At 41.3% G+C, this 14,438-nt stretch overlaps 2 protein-coding genes and 1 long non-coding RNA gene across 3 annotated transcripts in view; all 3 read left to right on the forward strand.

The window, feature by feature from the left end:
- Window positions 1–14,438, forward strand: part of LOC149130513 (uncharacterized) — a 193,239-nt gene that overhangs the window by 112,529 nt on the left and 66,272 nt on the right. The gene's annotated exons all lie outside the window — the stretch shown is intronic.
- Window positions 1–14,438, forward strand: part of LOC149130515 (uncharacterized) — a 125,438-nt gene that overhangs the window by 94,822 nt on the left and 16,178 nt on the right.
- Window positions 1,450–3,253, forward strand: LOC149130519 (uncharacterized). The gene is made up of 2 exons (XR_016238775.1): window positions 1,450–2,024; window positions 2,501–3,253. It is a non-coding gene; the product is annotated as an uncharacterized LOC149130519 (long non-coding RNA).

Consider the following 14,438-nt stretch of genomic DNA (forward strand, 5'->3'; position numbering starts at 1 on the left):
CCAGACCTCATCGTCACACTCTTCTCAGTCCCTCCAACCTTTCTCTCCTCCTCTACCTCTCCACACACAGCACTGAACTTGTTCCTCACTTCTAGTGGGTACATCTAGGGTACTTCATCATCTACCTTGAAAGCTGATTGCTCTCCAGGGTTGAGCTTTGCTCTTTCTTAAGCTCACCTGGACCTCACTCATAACAAGCCAGTGGTCACTGCCCAGTGTACCGAAATAGTTGTATTCCGCCACTTCTTCCTCACCTGAATGAAATCCATCTGGGACTTGGACAGACGCATATCAGGAATGTAGGTCCACATTTTCCCCGGATTCTTCCTAAACCTTGGGTCGGTTGCCATCAAGTTCACTTCCTGCAGGGTCTCCCTCAGTAGTCTCCCATTTCGGTTGGTGTTGTTATGGAAGTACCAACAAGGATCTTCACTGCACTTCTTACTCAGATGAGCTTTGATGTCACCCAGAACAAGCAGGATGTTATGAGCTGGTGTAGGGTCAACAGTTCTACACAGTTCCCCATGGAACTCCTCTGCACTCGCATCAATGTCCCCCCCCCTCAGTTGGACTATAGTCTGAGATGACTGTAAGCCTTGGGTTTCCATTGAAGGTCACCCTCAACAGACAGGTATTAATTCCTTCACTAACAGATTGGCTTTTGCAGCACTGTACACAAAACCCACTCCTCGTCCTGCAGCACCAGCCATGTCCCTCACTCCTGATCAGCTGGCTCCTCTTTCCAATCATCTCTCTCTTCATGGGTTCATCGTGTAAGATCCTCTTTTCTTGGATTACAGCTATCTGCATACCACTCTCCTCAAACAGATGATCCAACACCTCTCTCTTCTCCAGCATCCAAACATTCTTTATATTTCAGTTCTATATTTAAGAGATGAGGAATTATTTACATTATTTACATTATCTACATTTGGCCAGTCTTATAAGTGATGGTAGCTACAGTAGAGTAAAGAAAGACCCAACTCTGAAAACAGAGAGGAAGTTGTCACAGATCTTGATCAAGAACAAGGATCACTTCACACCAATGAAGTATAGACAGCTGACTCAACACTACAGTAAACTACCACACATGTACGGTCTCCCTAAGATTCACAAGGAAGGTATTCCACTAAGACCTATAGTGAGCTGTAGGGGTTCAGCATGTCATCCACTGAGCCGCTTCTTGGTGGATATAATCAGTCCATTAGCAGGAAAGTCAACATCATACGTGAAGAATTCCACTCACTTCACAGAATTGATCAAGGATACCCCCATTGAATCCAACCAGATGGTGAGTCTAGATGTGATAAGTCTATTCACCAAAGTCCCAACTGGTGAAGCACTATCGGTGATTCAAGAAAAACTAGTGACAGACACCCATCTAAAAGAACGCACTAGTATACCAATAACAAACTTGATGGAAATGTTGACTTTCTGTGTAGAAACTACCTACTTCAGTATGGACACTGATATATATCGACAAGAAGAGGGTTTAGCTATGGGTTCGCCATTATCACCGATAATAGCCAATATATACATGGAATACTTCGAGAATTTGGCTTTAGGATCAACACCACTAAAACCAACCCTGTGGCTGCGATACGTTGATGACACCTTTATTCTCTGGCCCCACCAGCAAGATGTCCAAATGCTGCTAGATCATGTGAACTCAATAAATCCATCCATACAGTTCACCATGGAAAAGGAACAGAACAATTAGCTGGCATTCCTGGACGTATTAATAACACGCACCGAGTATGGATTCAGGACATCCGTATATCGCAAGCCAACCTTCACTGGACGATACCTTAACTTCAATTCCCACCATCCATACAGTGTAAAGAGAGGAATTGCTCAGTGCCTAAAACACCGAGCAAAGAATATAAGTAGCGATCGTGATACCCACCACGAGGAAATGATCAAGCTCAGTAAGAATCTATTAAGAAACAACTACCCCAAGAACATACTATCTACTCCAATTATGAAGAAAAGAGAGGATGAAACCAATAAACTGTCTACAGTCTGTCTATCATCATCATCATCATCGTTTAACGTCCGCTTTCCATGCTAGCATGGGTTGGACGATTTGACTGAGGACTGGTAAAACCGGATGGCAACACCAGGCTCCAGTCTGATTTGGCAGAGTTTCTACAGCTGGATGCCCTTCCTAACGCCAACCACTCAGAGAGTGTAGTGGGTGCTTTTACGTGTCACCCGCACGAAAACGGCCACGCTCGAAATGGTGTCTTTTATGTGCCACCCGCACAAGCCAGTCCAGGGGCACTGGCAACGATCTCGCTCGAAAATCCTACAGGAGCCAGTCAGGCGGTACTGGCAACGGCCACGCTCAAAATGGTGCATCTCATGTGCCACCCGCACAAGAACCAGTCCAGGGGCACTGGCAACGATCTTACTTGGCTTGCCGGGTCTTCTCACGCACAGCCCATTTCCAAAGGTCTCGGTCCGTAGTCATCGCCTCGGTGAGGCCCAATGTACGAAGGTCTACCCTATGTGAAAGGCCTCTCCGAAAAGATACAAAAGATATGCGGCCCATATGACATCAGGGCAGTATTCAAGAGCAATACAACACTTCGCAAATATCTCCTTCGGGTAAAACCACCAACAGAAGAGAATATGACCAAAAACTGCGTGTACTCCATCCCATGCAGCTGTGGTAGGTTATACAAAGGCGAAACATGTCGCCCCCTCAAAATAAGGGTAGAAGAACATCGCAAAGCTGTGACACGAGGAGATATCGATAAATCGGGTATAGCTGATCATGTATGGAAAAATGGAAACCACCTCCCCCTGTGGGATGAAGTTAAAATAATAGACAGGGAACAACACTGGAAAATACGAAAACTAAAAGAAGCAGCACATATGCTAGGACACAACAACCTCCTAAGCAGACCGAGTGCAAATATGAATAGCATATGGGAACCGGTATTGAGGAAGGATAGAAAAATAATAGCTTTATAAGCCTTAAAATTCACCCCATAATTGCCCACGGGCATATGGCGTAGTGGTTAAGAGCGCGGGCTACTAACCCCAAGGTTCCGAGTTCGATTCACGGCAGCGACCTGATTAATAATAATAATAATAATAATATAATAATAATAATAGTAACATCGATAGGAATGAGAACCCAGGTTCGAAATTTCCCCAAGACACCTGACGAAGGCTGGAGGGTATATCAGCCGAAACGTTGTGTTAACAACAAACAAGATGAGGACGAATATCCGTCAAATGTAGATAATGTAAATAATGTATTCTTTATATTTGTCTCAGAGACACCTGGTCCATCATCCACTGGCCCTTCCTGTGGTTCTAAACCAGTAGAGTCATAACCACCAGGTTACACCTTCACAGTGTAGTTAGGGGCTTCTAACCCTAGTCCTGTTAAATACAATTTCTATTGTTCTTTTCAATGGCTGATAATACCTTACCGGTGCCACTCGAGTAAAATGGGTCCTGAAAGGTACTTCTACTCTGGGCCAGAGCAGACCTGTGAGAGGGATGACAACTAAGGGGTAACTCAACATTCCCCACAGCTCCTGAAATCCCGAATTGGGGCCTTGCCACTTGATGCAGTTTATTGTCATACCCAGGACATCTCCAGAGAGATGCATTGGCTCCCAACCTTTTTATCATCACATTAGATTACTGTATGTACTTTGGAACTAGAGAAACACCAGGACTCTGGTTTTACTGTAGCGCCAAATCAGAGCAGGAGGGTCAAGGCTAAAATGATATCAGATGCTGGATTTGCTGACAACATAGTTCTGGTGACAAACACAGTGAGGGAGGCAGAGGAGTTGATGCAGGAGGTGGAGACTGTGTTGATGAGTGTGGGGCTGAAAATGAATGAGATTAAGACGGAGAGTCTAGTGGAGAACATTAAGAAACCAGAGAAGATTATGAATGTAGGTGGGAAGCCACTAGAGTTGGTTGAGGACTTCCTGCATCTGGGATCAAAGATAGGGAACACAGAGGGGGGTGGGTATAGTTGAGAAGAAAAGAGCAAAGCCTGAGTGGCATGCCACAGTTTGAGATCTGTATGGAAGTCAGTCCTTCGTAAAGACCTGGATATCCATCTTTTCGTTGCTGCAGTGGAGTCTGTGCTGTTGTACGGGTCTGAGACTTGGACACTAATCAGAAACTCACTCAGATGGTGGATGGATGCTACACGAAATTGCTGTGAAAAAATAGAAGAAGAAATAACAATTTATTTAACAGGCACAACCTAAGAGTCTCCTTTAGATGTGCACCTTACATAGAAAGCATTATAACAAGCACCCACAAATCAAGGGAGGTAGCAGGTTGCTCTTTCAGGATATACAATAACCGTCCAGTAGGAGGTCGATGCGAGGCCGGAGCAATCATAAGTGAAGCTGCAGTGACACCTACACCTGCTATCAACATTACCAGCAATGTACTATCCAACAATAATAGCAGATTAACCAGCTCTTAAGCCAGTACAATCGCCAAAGCCAGAGATGATGACCAGGTAGTTGAAGACACATGTGATCAGGCATCGTCCTAGTGGAACACAAGCCCTTTTCTGCTGGAAAGTGCAGGCCTCATCTCCTTCTCGTTCAAATTTGCTAGCTGATGGCAATATGCATCAGAATTGATGGTCTGATTCTGTGGGAGTAGCTCATAGTAAATAATGCCTTTTTAAATTCTACCAAACACAAAGCATGAGTTTTTTTTTTAATGAATAATCTTCTTTGGAAGCTGTGTTGGAAGATCCTCCCACAAATTCCAGGATTCTTTTAATCACTTTATTGTAAGCAATCCATTTTCCATCTCTAGTTACCAGTTGTTTCAGGAAAGGTTCATTTTCATTGTGTTTCAGAAACATATCACAAATGGAATACCCTGTCCATGTAGTCTGGCTTTGTTCTCACAGTTTGTGAAGCACCCAAACATCATAGCGAGAAACTTACCCAGTTCTCACAAGGTGTTCAGGAACGGTACTTTTGCAAAGTTCCAACTTTCAGTGGTTCCCTTCAAAATATCTTCTAAAATCGATTGTCTTCCACTGCGACAGTCAATGTCCAAGCAGAGCCCACTGTGTCTAAATTTGGTAAACAATCTGCGAACAGTTGATTCACCTACAGCATCTTCACTAAAAACTCCAAAAATGGTTTTATACGTTTCCGCATTCTTTGCACGTGTTTTGAAGAAGAAAATCATTACGTGACGAATATGTAACTTTTGGTTATCCATTTCGAATGGCAATCAGGGCTGAAAGCAGTAAAATATCTGCTGATTTTTAACATGGAACTTCGCTTGAATACTACGAGCAATGCTGGAATAAGAATCATATTAAGATCTGGATTGTTGCATGGAGGGCTTAAAGACACAAACCGTGAAAGTGTTAGATAGATAGATAGAGAGAGAGAGAGAGAGAGAGAGAGAGAGACAGTAAGGTAGACAGACAGACAGATAGATAGGTAGGTTGATAGTCAGATAGATAGATAGACAGACAGACAGACAGGTAAACAGATAGACAGACAGCCAAGTAGATAGATAGATTGATAGATGAACGGACAGATAGATAGTAAACAAACTCCAGTAACTTCTTTGTTGTTTTGTGCAAGATTTATATTATAAAGTGAAACCTATAGAAACATTTGAGAGTCCTTGTGTTGAGGAGTGGAAACTGCAACATGTCAGAGAAAGGACTTCTTCAGCAGTCAAAACTGAAAGAAAGAGAAATGAAGGAAAATGATGGTGAGAAGGGAGTTGAAGGAGAAGAAAGGTTTTGTAGAAAAGTCGAGAAATTTGGAGATAGAACAAGAGAATTTGAGGGTGGGATGGAAAAGAGAGAGGTGTGAGGATGTTTGCGGGAGTGGGAGGCCGTACTAATGCAGTCGTCAATGTAACGACTGCATAGCTCAGAAGTGGGAGCAGTAAACTGAGAGAATATTTGGGCCTCAATATAGGGAGCCATTCTCATTCCAATGGCCACTCCCAAGACATGATGGTAAAGTTCACATGCAAACAAGAAGCAATTTAGGGAGAGGACATTTTCAGCAATGCAGAGACTTGAGGTGTGAAGTTGAGGATCAGGACAAACATCGAGAAAGTATTTTAATGCAAGGAGGCCTTCATTGTGAGGGTTAATAGTGTATAAGGATTTAATGTGAAGAGTGAAAAGAAGTCTGGAGGGACCAAGTGAAAAGCATGGTAGGTGTCATGTATGTGTGAGTGGAGTGAAGACACTACAGATGGGAGGACACAGTCGAGGTATTTAGGGATTCAGCTGCAGGTAGAAACGGGAGGGTGTTGAGTCTGTAGGTTTTACTAAATGGAGGTAAATGGTAGGGGTGCATGGAGTACAGACAATGAAGTTGGAAGTGGTGGGGGTAAAAATGAGGGGAAAATGAATTCTTTGATGGTAAAGGAGATGATTTGGTGGTAGGGTGACATCAGTGAAAACAGAGAATGAGCTGTTTTGGAGTTAGTGGGGCACCTCAATCTTGTAAATGTTTGTATGCCACAGATGAATGAGGTACAATATATACTACAGTAAAAATAAAGGGAAAATATAAAAGTAGTTCAGTTATGTGTTCACTCAGCAGTTGTATGAAGAAGCCAGGAGTAGCAGATTATTCATAATTCACAACAAATATATACAAAAAGGCTTTGCTTTTGCCAATCTCCATTTGAAGAAGGGAGTCAGATTTACTGTTTTAGCCTCATTGAGATAGTCACCAGTTGCTTACTCATCATGTTTCATATATACCACCTGAAAATTTTGAATATTACATAACTCCTGCCTTCCCGAAACAGCTGTCGAGTAAAGATATTATCATAACTCTAATTTCATTTCTTTATATATATTCTTATATTCTTTTACTTGTTTCAGTCATTTGACTGCAGCCATGCTGGAGCACCATCTTTAATAGAGGAAATTGAGTTCAGGGCTTATTCTTTGTAAGCCTAGTACTAAGTTACAGGGACGTACACACACCAGTATCGGTTGTCAAGCGATGTTTGTGGGGTGGGGGGAAATATAGACACACAAATACACATATGCGTGTGTGTGTGCGTGTACATATATACAACGGCCTTTCAGTTTCCATTCACAAGGCTTTGAACAGCCGAGGCTACAGCAGAAGATACTTGCTCAAGGTGCCATACAGTGGGACTGAACCCGGAGCCATATTCATACATATATATATATATATATATATATATATATATATATTCTTTTATTCTTTTATTCTTTTGTTTCAGTCATTTCACTGCGACCAGTCAGGTGCACCACCTTTAGTCGAGCAAATCGACCCCAGGACTTATTTTTCGTAAGTCTCATACTTATTCTATTGACCCCTTTTGCCGCCGAACCGCTAAGTTACAAGAACGTAAAAACACCAGCATTGGTTGTCAAGCAATGTTGGGGGGACAAACACACAAACAGACATACATACATACACATATATATATATACATATATACATACATACATACATATATAAATATATATATATATATATATATATATATATATATACACGACGGGCTTCTTTCAGTTTCCGTCTACCAAATCTACTCACAAGTCTTTGGTCGGCCCGAGGCCATAGTAGAAGACACTTGCCCAAGCTGCCACACATTGGGACTGAACCCAGAACTATGTGGTCGGTAAGCAAGCTACTTTTCACACAGCCACTCCTGCTGTTATCTCTCTCGCTTTTAGCAGATTAAATTTACAATGTTGACCAAAGACTTTTCTTCTCAGCCGAACAGGATACACACACACACACATTCATGGATATTCATACACGGATACATAAATGCACACAAGCACACCCACACATGCACACAAGTCCACACAGAGTTTCCATTTATTTATATGTATTTGATACCTCGGCATTTTAAGCACCCAACTTTAAATACCACTTCAAATATGGAAATATCTTCTTTGCAATGACCTTATTGCTATTATTTCTTTTGCAAGTACTGACAAGGGGGCCAGTGCCCCCCACGATGTTGCATACCCTGGCTGAGTCACTCTAAATTCAGCTCTGCAGTGCAACAGGAATGTACAAGTGTATGTACAAGTTCACATGGTCTACAAGAAATAGCAGCCAATTTTTCCCTAATCACACAAATGATAAAGCACAGTAGATAGTTTATTTCAGAATATATATATATGTCAACTAGATGGTCATGGTTGGGATGCATTGTCTGCTAGATCAATGCTGGTCTGGTTCCAGCTGTGGCTATATAGTAAGAAATTTGCTTCCCATTTGAATATATGAAAATGTGTCACAAACATATTTTAGTTAAAGTAATGTTTGCTTATGCCTAAACACTGCTTGGCACCAATATTAGCATAATATGTATGTCTCTTGTATTTTTAGAATTATTATAAATCTTCCATTGAGGATGGGGGGCCGGTTTCCAACAAAGATACAAGGCTCCATCTTTGAGATGTAGTTAACATAGACAAATTCACATTTGGAACTTCAAAAGGCCTTGCATATTTTTACTGTTCCACTCACAGATTGCAATTGTAATGTACAAATTAGTCGGTCAATTTCTCTTTCTGAAAATCCCAGTTTATCCAGATTCTCCTTTAAGCATTTACTAAGAAAACCTAGTGTTCCAATTATTATTGGTATATGAATTCATAGTCTGGATATAGAAGCTGGAGGTTTCGAAGCAGTTGTCCATAGATATCCTCTTTTTCTTTGATTTTCAAAGAGATATTTATATCTACAGGGCAGCTAAACTCCATGACGGTACATACCTTTGCCCTTCTGTTATGTTTATATTTGACAGAAATTTTGATTGGAATATTCCATGAGTATTCCTTGAGATGGTGTTTATGAATACATTCCATAACAGGGATTTTCAAAGTTTATTTTAGGACAGTCTTTATTGCAGATGGCATTGTAAATTGTTTTAGCGGCATTTTAGGACAGCTGCTAATCACATGCGTGATGTCTTCCACAGAAACATGACATAGCCTACACATGCGGTTGCAGCTTGGGATTATAAGAGCGTCACTGTCTCTCTTGTTCACCAGGTACTTTGTGGTAATTTCTTCTTCCTGGATGTCAAATGCATAGCCTTCAAAGCGTGATGTGATATAGTGGTCTTGTGTCCAAGAGAGGGTGTGCTTCGTGTCAATTCTACTGTCTTCTCCAAGCTTCCAATGCTTCAAGGGTGCACTTAAAGGGGCCGGTTATGCTGCACTGGCATAGATTACGGTTACAGTCTCTCTTGGCTTGCCGGGTCTTCTCAAGCACAGCATATCTCCAAAGGTCTCAGTCCCTCATCATCACCTCAGTGAGGCCCAATGTTCGAAGTTCGTGCTTCACCACCTCATGCCAGGTCTTCTTGGGTCTCCTTCTTCCACAGGTTCCCTCTACTGATAGAGTGTGACACATTTTCACCCAGCTGTCCTCATTAACATGTAGCACATGATCATACCAATGCAGTTATCTCTCTTGCACACCACATCTGATGCTTCTTATGTCCATCTTTTCTCTCAGGGTGCTTACACTCTGTCATGTATGTACACTAACATTACACATTCACCGGAGCATACTAGCTTTATTTGTTGCAAGCTTACACATGCCCTCAGCAGTCACGGCCCATGTTTCACTGCCATGTAGCATGGTTGTTCACACACATACATCATACAGTCTACCTTTCACTCTGAGTGAGAGGCCCTTTGTCACCAACAGAAGTAGGAACTCTCTGAACTTTGCCCAGGCTATTCTTATTCTAGCAGTTACGTTCGCTAAGCATCCACCCCTGCTACTGACTTGGTTACCTAGGTAACAGAAGCTATTGGCTACATCTAGTTTTTCCCCCTGTCATGTGACAGAAGCTGTTTTCTACACATTTTCAGTGTTTATTGCTCCTGAGCATTTACCACACACAAAAACTATCTTCTCAGTTAGCCTTCCTTTCATATTGCTACACCTCTTACACTGGGTACATCTTATGGAGTTTCTACCTGCATGTTTTCTACAGATCGAGCAGGCCCATCTACCTGAAGGAATTTCTGATTTGTCTGCCTTCCTACTTACTAAGACTTTGGTTTTTGCTAGATTAACTCTAAGGCCCTTTGATTCGAGACCTTACTTACACATCTAAAACTCCTCTAGTTCTGATAGTCACTCAGCTCTTAGAGCAAAGCCATCATCAATGAGAAGCTCCCAGGGGCATCCTGTCTTGAATTCTTCTGTTATTGCTGGGAGGACTGTGATGAATAAGCGGGGGATGAGGACTGATCTTTGGTAGACCTCTACCCCTACCTGGAATTCTTCACTGTACTCGTTGCCAACCCTCACTTTACTGACAGTATCCCTGTACATGGCTTGTACAGCTCTCACTAACCACTCATCTATCCCTAGTTTCCACATTGACCACCAGATAAGGGACCGGGGTACCCTGTCAGAGGCTTTCACCATGTCAATGAAAGCTAGGTACAGAGGTTTATCTTTGACTAGATATTTCTCCTGCAGCTATCTTACCAGAAATATAGCATTAGTAGTGCTTTTCCCTGGCATAAACCCAAACTGTATCTCATCTAAACGAACTCTCTCCCTAATTAGTTGGGCTACAGCCCTCTACGTGACCTTTATTACCTGATCCAACAACTTGATACCTCTGTAATTATTTGTATCTAAAGCATCACCTTTACCTTTGCAGTAGTTGACTATGGTGCTGCTACACCAGTCATTAGATATAACTCCTTTATGTATCACCTGGTTAACAATACGGGTGACTAGACTATAGTCAACACTGCCAGGTATTTTAAGCATCTCTGCAGTGATTCCTGATGAGCAGGGGGCTTTCTCTGTCTTGATACCCTTAATTGCTTTATCTACCAAGGTAATTTCAATTCATAGTATATCTTGAAATTGTTGTCAGAGACACTGACTAGAACAGTGGTGTGCAAATCATTGGGTAGCTATTCACGAACCTCCTGTTTGGAGAATCTCTTAGAGAGATTACATCTGCAGGTCAGGGAAAGGATTGGATTGGAGGAGGTCATCGGCTCATAACGTTTGAACAAACTCAGAGGGGCCAGAAATGTCGCATGTTGGAGCAATAAACGTTGGTTCATGCAGATGTCGGGTGGTTGTAACCTGGTGAGCAGAAATGACCACTCGTAAGGCCTCCAATCAGCTGGATTGAGGAAATAAAGAGAACAATGAGACCACAATGGAGTTGGAGGGTGAGATCAAGAATGGAATAGATGAAATTCTGTGGCCAGTGGAATCAAAGTGACACCTGACAGCCTGGTCAGTCAGTGTGCTAAAGCAATGACTAGTAATACTACGAAACCAGTATGCTTGTAAATCTCTTTAACAACTCACAATAATGACTTTTTTTACCTTTATTCCTACCTCAGTTCATCTAATTGTATATATCTATCGTTACTTTTCATAAAAAGCCTTACCTTCTTTTTGATTTCCAATGTGCATTTTCTCTTATTTTTCTGTTTACTTTCCCCTTACATTTCCATGTGTAGTCTCTATTTAGTTTTTTTAACATATTTCTACTATATATATATATATATATATATATATATATATATATATATAATATATATATATTTGTGCTTGTATCTTTGTTTGTTGCCCGTCAAAAAAAAAGACAAAAACAATAACAAAAAACAACAACATGAGGACGTGATACGGATAGTGTTACTAGATGCTCGGGAAGGGAAAGACTAGAGATTTCCTCCTACAGGAACTCATCAGTGGGAGGCATCCGGTCACTGTATGCCAACAGTCAAATCTCGCTGCTACGATATATAGAACATCAACATCGTTTCAGACACTGATGTTGCAAATAGCCATCAGGTTTATTAACATTAAATTTTTAGTGATGGTCTGTGGTGACCAAACTCCTCCTGCTGATGATTTCTAGTCGAATGAAATGAGAGGATATAGGTGTTCTGGTGCCTATGGCAGATGGTTCTTGTCTGCTACCATTTACGTGTATGTTTTCATGCACCAAGCGCATATATGAGAGGTTCTGTCGAGGTTCATAACGCAGTATTCGGTGATCTAACAAGACATCCATGTTAAGTTGGATATAAAGATTGACTTTTGGTATTAAAACTGTTCCCATCACAGACCTTTGGGGATATGCCGTTCTTGAGAAGACTCTGCAAGCCAGATGGGATCGTAGTTGTGGCTGATGCCAGTGCCACCTGATTCGCACATAAAAAGCACCCACTACGCTCTTGAAATGGTTGGTGTTAGGAAGAGCATCCAGTTGTAGAAACCTTTCCAAATCAGACTGGAGACTGGTGAAACCTTCCACAATCCAATCCATGCTAGCATGAAAGTAGATGTTAAACAATGATGATGATGATATCTATATAGACATGTGTGTCCATGCAGATCCATATTTGGACATACATCCATACATATGGAAAAGAACAATGATTTTGTCAAGTTCCTTCCCATTTCCCATATTTCACATCATTTACATACATATTTATTTTATATATGCATATATGTATATGTATGTGTGTGTATATGTTTTTGTGTCTGTGTTTGTCCCTCCCAAATATCGCTTCACAAATGATGCTGGTGTGTTTAGGTCCCCGTAACTTAGCAGTTCGGCAAAAGAGACAGATACAATAAGTACTAGGCATCCAAAGAATAAGTCCTGGGGTCGATTTGCTCGACTAAAGGCGGTGCTCCAACATGGCCGCAGTCAAATGACTGAAACAAGTAAAAGAATAAAAGAGTAAAGAGTATATACATATTTATATATATATATGTATATTATATATACACATATATATAACATATCTATATATATACATGTATATATATATATATATATATATATATATATATATATATATATATATTAATATATGTATATATTTATATGTACATATCTATACATATACATGTATATATATATATGTACATATATATATATAATATATATATGTATATATTATATATATATGTATATGTAATGTATATGTATCTATTTATAGTATATATATATGTATATATAATATATATGTATGTATATATATATATATATATATATATATATATATATATATATACATACATTGGGATCAAGGCAAAATGGGTGCCCAAAATTAGACAGGCTTGGAGAAGAAGGGTGTGGAAGCTTAAAGACCCTGCAAACGGACAGAGACTTAGAGACAAGCTACTTGAAGCATTTAACGAAATAGAAGGGGATATAGCATCATACAACGTGGAAGACAATTGGAGATTTCTGCGGGACAACCTGTTGAAAGCCACCGACCAGATTTGTGGGTGGTGTAAGGTCCCCTCCCAACCCAGAGTAACGTGGTGGTGGAACAAGGAGGTAGACAGGGCTATTAGACAAAAGAAACAAGCTTGGAAGGACTGGAAGAACGGTGGTAGCAGGGAATTGTACCAATGTGCCAGAAGGGAGGCTAGGCGACAGGTTTATTTAGCCAGAGGGGAAGCAGATAAGGAAAGATTTGCCAATGTTCTGCGCCGTGAGGACCAAAGACTCGAGGTATTTCGGGTTGCAAGACAGTGTAGGAGAGAGAATAGTGATGTTGTAGGAGAGAAATGTGTTCGCATGGATGATGGTACGCTTGCATTAAATGAGGATGCAAAGAAAGAGGTCTGGAGATGCCACTACGATAGATTGCTTAATAAAGAGAATGAATGGGAGAAAGAGAGCCTGCCTTATGTCGACCCAATAGAGGGACCAGCTATCCGAGTTGATAGTACCAGGGTAGATAAAGCAATTAAGAGTATGAAGACCGGGAAAGCCCCCGGCCCATCAGGAATCACTGCAGAGATGCTCAAAATATCTGGCAGTGTTGGCTATAGCCTAGTCACCCGTATTACGAACCAGGTGATACACGAAGGAGTCATACCCTATGACTGGTGTAGCAGCATCATAGTCAACTGCTACAAAGGTAAAGGGGACGCTTTAGATACAAATAATTACAGAGGCATCAAGCTGTTAGATCAGGTTATGAAAGTTACAGAGAGGGTCATAGCCCAACTAATTAGGGAGCGAATCAATTTAGATGAGATGCAGTTTGGGTTCGTGCCAGGTAAAAGCACTACTGATGCCTTATTTCTAGTGAGACAGTTGCAAGAGAAATACCTAGCCAAGGATAAACCTCTGTACCTGGCTTTCGTTGACATGGAGAAAGCCTTTGACAGGGTCCCCCGATCCCTTATCTGGTGGTCAATGAGGAAACTTGGGATAGAAGAATGGCTAGTGAGAGCTGTGCGAGCCATGTACAGAGATGCGGCCAGTAAGGTGAGGGTTGGAAATGAGTACAGCAATGAATTCCGGGTAGAGGTAGGGGTCCACCAAGGTTCCGTCCTCAGCCCCCTATTATTTACCATAGTCCTCCAGGCAATCACAGAGGAGTTCAAGACAGGTTGCCCCTGGGAGCTCCTCTATGCTGA

This window comes from Octopus bimaculoides, chromosome 28 (genome assembly GCF_046866305.1).
Source record: "Octopus bimaculoides isolate indiv1 chromosome 28, ASM4686630v1, whole genome shotgun sequence".
In the NCBI taxonomy this organism is placed as follows: Eukaryota; Metazoa; Mollusca; class Cephalopoda; order Octopoda; family Octopodidae; genus Octopus; species Octopus bimaculoides.